At 46.9% G+C, this 8,417-nt stretch overlaps 1 pseudogene; it reads right to left on the minus strand.

Moving 5' to 3' along the window:
• Positions 1-1,080, minus strand: part of LOC109763047 (L-type lectin-domain containing receptor kinase SIT2-like) — a 35,987-nt pseudogene extending 34,907 nt beyond the window's left edge.
• Between the last annotated feature and the right edge of the window lie 7,337 nt (positions 1,081-8,417).

Genomic DNA, 8,417 nt, shown 5'->3' on the forward strand with positions numbered 1-8,417 from the left:
CTCGAGTATGACTCCATCAACCGCGTTCTTGGTACGCTTCCGCTTAGCAATCTTCAAGGGTATGAAGATGCACTCCCTCTCTCTCGTTGCTAGCATCTCCTAGATTGATCTTGGTGACATGTAGGAAAATTTTGAATTATTGCGACGTTCCCCAACTGTATTAATATGCATAAAGGATCTGAACATATGATCTTCCACCAATTAAACCAACAAGCATCAACTACAAGGAGTAATCAACACTACTAGCAACCCACAGGTACCAATCTGAGGTTTTGGGACAAAGATTGGATACAAGAGATGAACTATGGTTTGAGAGGAGATGGTGTTGGTGAAGATGTTGATGGAGATTGACCCCCTCCCGATGAGAGGATCGATGGTGATGACGATGGTGATGATTTCCCCCTCCGGAGGGATGTTTTCCCGGCAGAACAGCTCCGCCGGAGCCCTAGATTGGTTTCGCCAGGTTCCGCCTCGAGGCGGTGGCCCTTCGTCCCGAAAGCTTCCTTTTGATTTTTTCCAGGGCGAAAGACTTCATATAGCCAAAGATGGGCACCGGAGGCCTGCCAGGGGGCCCACGAGGCAGGGGGCGTGCCCAGGGGGTAGGGCGCGCCCCCACCCTCGTGGATAGTGGGTGGCCCCCCTGTGGTACTTTCTTCGTCCAATATTTTTTATATATTCTAAAACTGACTTGCGTGGAGTTTCAGGACTTTTGGAGTTGTGCAGAATAGGTCTCTAATATTTGCTCCTTATCCAGCCTAGAATTCCAGCTGCCGGCATTCTCCCTCTTCATGTAAACCTTGTAAAATAAGAGAGAAAAGGCATAAGTATTGTGACATAATGTGTTATAACAGCCCATAATGCGATAAATATCGATATGAAAGCATGATGCAAAATGGACGTATCAATAACCTTCCTAATTGACAAAGACACGTTGTTGCATTCTGCAATTACTTCTATAGCCGAGTCCCACCATACCGTCTGTCCCGAGCAATAGTCAATAACAATTGAAGAATCTGATTCCGCCTCCACCCGGTTGAATCCTAATGAGTTTGCAAAGATCAATCCATCTCTCATCGCCATAGCTTCCGAGGTAACTACATCAGATGCATTACTGAATATATTTGCATCGAGCTGCCAGAAAATTACCCTTCTCATCTCTAAGGACCGCCGTTGATGCTCCAGCACCCTAATCTGCATAGAAGGAGGCATCTACATTTAACTTAACAAATTTTGGATCGAGTTTCAACCATCTTTGTTCATTTGTCACCCTGTTCTTCTCATTTGCTTGATGAAAATTGTTCACAATTGCTAGAACAGACATAGGCCATCTCATTGGCAGGGGTGTTGATCCATCATGAGTGTGTTGGAGACGAGTCCACTAGAGATACCAACTACCAACAACAAGAATTTGTTTGATTCCAAGTTTGGCTTCATCGGAACTAGCTTATCCTTCGCCAACAATAGATGCTCTAGTATTACCGAACCGGAGCGATCCACCACTTTAGCTTTGTCAATAATTTCCAATATGCCCAGGCCTCTCCAAAGTTCTCTGGCTGTTAAACATTCAAAAAGAAGATGTTTTATATCCTCAACGGCTACATGACAAACCAGACAAGCTCCATCCGATCCCACATGCCTGTTCATCAGTATGGATTTTCAGGGATGATTCCATGAAGAGTCCACCAGCAAAAGATCAAAACTTTATGTGGTATATTTAGTTTCCAGAGTCTAGTCAACACTTTCGGCTCTGGGGATTGACTTGGGCGTTCAGCCATGTTTGTGTGTGCCCCATAGGTCCGATACCACTCTATTTTGTACGCCGATCGTACCGTGAATATCCCTCTGCGATCAGGATGCCATGCAATAAAATCATCAAATGCATTGTGACTCAACGGTATTTGCATAATTCGCCTAACGTCCATAGGGTTCAGAATTGTTCCAAGCTTGATGCCATATCCTCAGCCTGCTTCGTCCCATGTCCCTGACATGGGATCGAATAATTCACCGACAAAGTTAAACAGAGTATGATCACAGGGTGAAATCACCTTCCTGTCCGGGCTCCCTGGGATCCATGGATCAGTCCATATATTCACGCTCTCACAATTTCCAATCCTCCAAATATATCCTAGTTTGAAAGTTTCCAATCCTTTCATGATGCTTTCCCAAGTGAAGGAGTATCCATTTTTCAATGTAGCTTGGAGCAGATTACAATTCGGAAAATATTTCTCTTTTAGTACCCTTGCACAAAGAGACTCTAGATTGGTTATGAGACGCCAACATTGTTTTGATAGCATAGTAAGATTAAAGGAGTAGAGGTCCCTAAAACCCATCCCTCCTTCCTTTTTTGGGTAACAAAGCTTCCACCAAGTGTACCAATGCATTCTTTTGTGGTCCTCATCACCCCCATCAGAATTGGGCAATCAAATCGGTGATGTCTTTACAGACCCCTTTAGGTAGGCTAAACACCGACATAGCAAACACCAGGATGGATTGGGCCACCGTCTTAATAAGAATCTCTTTACCCCATGTAGATAACTTCACCATCCATCCCTTCAGTCTCTCTTTGATTCTTTCATAAAACTGTTTGAAGAAGTCTTCTATCAGCCCCCACCATTGCCGATAGCCCCAGATACTTGTCAGACAAGGCCTCAGTATCAATATGTCATTCATGAAAAATCTCAGTCCTTGATGTGGCCGGAGAGTTAGGACTAAAAAATAGACTTGATTTTGATAGGCTCACCATCTGTCCAGAGCTATGACAATAGGTATCTAGAACAAGCTGTAAGGATGCTGCATTTGAAACAATTGCTTTCATCAGAATAAGAGAGTCGCCAGCGAATAAAAGGCGTGATACTGATGGTGCATTTCTTCACACTCTAATTCCCTATATGCCACCAGCTTCTTCTTCATACTACAATAAACTAGAAAGACCTTCTGCACATAAGAGAACTAGATATGGAGAAAGGGGCTCCCCTGCCTAATACCTCTTGTTGGAGTAAATGAATCTGTCTCTTGAGAGTTGAACCTTACTTTATATCTCACATAACTCACACATGCCATCATCATCTCAACCCACTGATTAGCAGATCCTAGTGTAAGCATCATATCATGCAGAAAGACCATTCCACCCTATCATAAGCTTCGTGCATATCAAGCTTGACTGCACACAACCCCATCTAGCCAGCTCTCTTATTCTTGATTTTATGCACACATTCATATGCAATCAAGATGTTATCAGTAATCATCCGTCCTGGCACAAAAGCACTTTGTGTAGGGGAAATTATCTCCAGCAGGATATTTTTCAGTCTTTGTGCTAGCATCTTAGAAATTATTTTGTATAACACATTACAAAGGCTAATGGGGCGAAATTGTGTTACCAATTATGGAGTATCTATCTTGGGAATCATGACAACAATGGTGTCATTCCATTCAGCAAGGATCTGTTTAGAGTTGATGGCAACTAGTACTTCCTGGATTATTGCTTCTCCAATTAAGTTCCAGTACCTTTTAAAGAATACCGCGTGTAGTCCATCTGGTCCCGGGGCCTTCAAGTCTCCTATACCGAATACCGCTTTCTTTACATCATCAGCCGCAAAAGGCGCCATTAGGAAGCTATTCATTTGGTCAGAAACTTTGCATTGGACCTTTTGCAATAAGGCCGGATCTGTGTGCTACACTTCTGAACTAAATAAGTGAGTGAAATAATTATGAATATGATTATTCAGTTCAGGCATACCCTCCAGCAAATTACCCCCATCATCCTTTAACCGTTTCACAAAATCCTTTTTTCTTCTCGTCGAGGCAAAGGCCTAGAAGAAACTTGTGTTGCGATCTTCATACTTCAACCAGCTTGCTCTCGATCTTTGCATAACCTTAATCTACTCAAGTTCCAAGAGGTATTCTATCAGTTTCGCTAATTCTTTCCTCCTTTCTTCGCTAGGATTATCCATTGGCCCTGACATAATTTTCTCAAGATCTCTTTGCGCTTTCCAGAACCGCTTCTTTGGTTTCTTGAGGACCCTCTGGCCCCAGTCATGAAATAGGGCGTGCATTTTGTTTATTTATCATAGATATTGCTAACCGATGGGTCTAACCCAGTATCAGTCCAAGCTTTCTCAACAGTGGCATTAAAACTATCCTCACACAGCCAACGAGCCTCAAATCTCTTCAGTTGTGCATTGTTACTTGTTCAGGCCGCCCCACTGTGGTATTATGAATCCACTAACAAAGGGCGATGATCTGAATGATCGAACTCGAAATTTTCCAGTGTAGCTTGGGGGAACAAATTAATCCAAGCATCATTCACTAGCCCACGGTCTAGTCTTTCTTTTATCCTTCCTCTGTACCAAGTGAACCGATCACCAATGAAGCCTAGGGCATGTAATTCACAATCATCAATGGCATCCTAGAATGCAAGCATATATTGGGGAGGTCTAGGATTCCCTCCTTCCTTGTCATGCAAGAATTGTATTTCATTCAGATCACCTATTAGTAGCCATGGGAGATTATACGCGTGATGGAGTTGTCGCATACGACTCCATGTTAAGTGTTTATTTTCCCACTTAAATTCTCCATACATCCCAGTCAAGCGCCAAACAGTATTGTTTATTTCCTCAATTTTAACATCAATGAACATCGTATCGAGAGCTAACATATGAACTTTGATATTATTTCTCAAGTAGAGAGCGAGACCTCCCTTTGTACCATCACTAGGACACACGAGTTTGTGGTCCATCCCCAATCTCCTACGCAAACACTCAGCCGGATAGTTATCAAGGTGAGTCTTCGACAAGAACATCACATTAGGGCTGCATCATCGCTGGACGTCCAGCAACGCTCGAACTGTCGGGGCCTTCCCGAGCCACCGATAGTTCCAAGCTAATATTTTCGTTGCGTCTGGTCATCCCCCACACGGGAGGACACCGATATCTCAGAGGTTGGAACATCTTTCGCACTGTTGAGTGCATCACCATCATCGCCCTTCTGTTTCTTCTTATTGGCGTTCTTCTGTGGTGTGTTCATCTCATCTTGGGCCATACCCAACTAGGTTTCTCCTTCTGTTCGGTCCACTAGCCTCGCTACCACTGAAGGCTTAGTAGGAGAAACAGGAATCATGGCCAGCGCCGTAGAAGTCACTACAAAAAAAAGACACATCCGTGACATTTTGGGCCGAACGCATTTTTTTCCTGTCATACTTATGACACTTCTATGACGATAATTGTGACAAAACCCGGTATCATCATAGATGTGGTGGGGTCCTACTTCTATGACAAAAAATCATGACAGAAAATGGGCTTTATGTCCTGGGCGGGCCGGAGACGCAGCTGCATGACATTCTTTGGGCCGTCCATGACGGAAAAAACCGTGGTAGAAGCGAGGGCGAGGAAAATATCGGGGAGTTCCCGGTTACGGTGGGTGGTCGGGGGCCGAGCGATGCGCGTTTCTCTCATATGTATGCGCGTGTGTGCGAGGCGTTGGGCTCTAACTGAACCCGAGCGATTGCACTGCAGGCTACACGTTACTCAACCCGAGCGATCGATCGATCCCTTGCTGTTAACTGAACTTGAGTGATTCCTTCGCTACTGCTGCTAACTGAAGCCGATCGCCACTGCTGCCTCCTTCCCTGGATGAACAGTGAGCGTTGTTGAGGGGGTTTGGATGAACAGTTCCCGGTGGGGGGTTGGATGAACAGGACCTCGTGGTAGTAGAGGCCATTGCCGCTGGATGAACACTACCCCGATCGATCCAGCCGGTGGATGAACAGGACCCCGTGGAGGGCTGGATGAACAGGACCCCGTGGAGGGCTGGTTGAGCATTAGCCGGTGGAGGGCTGGTTGAACAGTAGCCGGCGGAGGGCTGGATGAACAGTAGCCCGTGGAGGGGTGGTTGAACAAGACCCCATGGAGAGGGCTGGTTGAACAGTAGCCGGTGGAGGCTGGATGAACAGGAGCCCGTGGATGAACAGTCGCGGGTGGAGGCTGGAGGAGGTCGACGGTGGATGAACAGTAGCCCGTGGAGGCAGTTGACGGTGGAGATGAACAGTATCCCGTGGAGTCCTGTTTTGCGGTACGCCACACCCCTCCTGATGAACAGGACCCCCGTTTCGACCGTAGCGCTCCAACACAAGTCCGTTTCCTCCATTTTGCGGTACGCCACACCCCTCCCGATCAACAGGACCCTGTTTCCACCATAGGAGGTCTGTTTCCTCCGTTTTGCGGTACCCAGACCCCTCCCGATGAACAGGATCCTGTTTCCACCCTGGCCGGTCGAACACAAGGCCGTTTCCTCCGTTCTGCGGTATGCCAGGCCTCGTTTCCATCGCCTGTTCCGTCCAAGCCGGTTGGCTCCCGATGAACAGCACGCGTTCCGTTGCCTCCCGATGAACACGACGCATTCCGTGCTCCCCATAAACATGATGACAACGCAGTTTCTCTGTTCTGACCCAGCCACAGCCATGTACACGAGCCCTGGCCGTACGTATGCGCGAGTAGGTGTTCGAGACCCCGCCCGTATGTACGTACGTGGCCGTATTTACTTTCTTGCAACATGGCCGCTGTACGTACGTGTACACGCTATGTGCGTGCCTCTACTGCGACACGTGTGCGCCTCTACTACGACAAGTGCCCTTCCTTACACGGCCATGGTTCATCGCTGCAGCCTGCAGACAGACCGATTGTATGTGCGTACACGTTCGCGACCAGAATGACACTGCTACGTACGCTTCGACCAGGTGGGTCCCGACTGTCAGGCTCTTCCTTGCGTGCGAAGATGTAGCTGGTGGGTCCTAGCAGTCAGGGGGGAAACATTTTCTTTGCGAAATACGGTGGCCCGTCCGGTGGGTCCCTGCTGTCAGGTGGAGGAATCATTATTTTGCCCGTAATAAGGAGGCACTTCCTTGCTGCGGCCGTGGACCCAGTTGTCAGCCTCTCCACGTACAGTACTCTTCTGATGGAAGTCGTTCCTTGACCACGTTGACCATGCCGCGCTGAGAGCACCAGGGCGGTGGACGACGGCGAGGCCTAGGAACGGGACGACGCTGAGCCGGGAAAGACGCGGCAGTGGAAGCCCACGCGGAGAGGAGTATGAGGGTTCACTGGTTCGGCTGCGGTGTGAGGCTGCCGTCGCCGCAAGGCCTGGCCATTGGTGGGAGTAGTAGGGGGCGGTGAGGCCTCCACGGCAGCACAGCCGGCCACGGGAGGCAGGAGCAGGCGGCACGACTGGCGCTGCTCTGGGCGGCTGGAGCAAGAAGACCAGAGGTTGAAGAAGCACTACGGCCGTTGGATGGACATCGTACGGTCACTGGAGCTAGAATCGTTCATATTGACTAAGTTGACATAGCCCTCCGTCCCCGTCAACTTAGTAGGCCCACAAGTCAGCCTCCCACTATGCTGGGTCCCAGCTAGTAGGGGGAGTATTCATTTTTTTGTGCTCAATAAGGAGGCACTTCCTTGCGTGCGAAGATATAGCTGGTGGGGCCGAGTGCTACCTCTTGAGCATGCGTTGGTTTTCCCTTCAAGAGGAAAGGGTGATGCAGCAAAGTAGCATAAGTATTTCCCTCAGTTTTGAGAACCAAGGTCTCAATCCAGTAGGAGACCACTCACAAGTCGCCTCGTACCTACACAAACAAATAAGAACCTTGCAACCAATGCGATAAAGGGGTTGTCAATCCCTTCATGGCCACTTGCAAAAGTGAGATCTGATAAAGATAATAAGATAAATATTTTTGGTATTTTTATGATATAGATTGGAAAGTAAAGATTGCAAAATAAAAGACGGAAGGAATAGTAAATTGATAGGAAAATAATATGATGGAAAATAGACCCGGGGACCATAGGTTTCACTAGTGGCTTCTCTCAAGATAGCATAATTTACGGTGGGTGATCGAATTACTTCGAGCAATTGATAGAAAAGCGCATAGTTATGAGAATATCTAGGCATGATCATGTATATAGGCATCACGTCCGCGACAAGTAGACCGAACCGATTCTGCATCTACTACTATTACTCCACACATCGACCGCTATCCAGCATGCATCTAGAGTATTAAGTTCATAAGAACAGAGTAACGCATTAGGCAAGATGACATGATGTAGAGGGATAAACTCAAGCAATATGATATAAAGCCCATCTTTTTATCCTCGATGGCAACAATACAATACGTGCCTTGCTGCCCCTGCTGTCACTGGGAAAGGACACTGCAAGATTGAACCCAAAGCTAAGCACTTCTCCCATTGCAAGAAAGATCAATCTAGTAGGCCAAACCAAACTGATAATTCGAAGAGACTTGCAAAGATAATTAAATCATGCATAAAAGAATTCAGAGAAGATTTAAATATCGTTCATAGATAATCTTGATCATAAACCCACAATTCATCGGATCTCGACAAACACACCGCAAAAAGAATTACATCGAATAG

Source organism: Aegilops tauschii, chromosome 1 (assembly GCF_002575655.3).
Source record: "Aegilops tauschii subsp. strangulata cultivar AL8/78 chromosome 1, Aet v6.0, whole genome shotgun sequence".
Lineage (NCBI taxonomy): Eukaryota > Viridiplantae > Streptophyta > Magnoliopsida > Poales > Poaceae > Aegilops > Aegilops tauschii.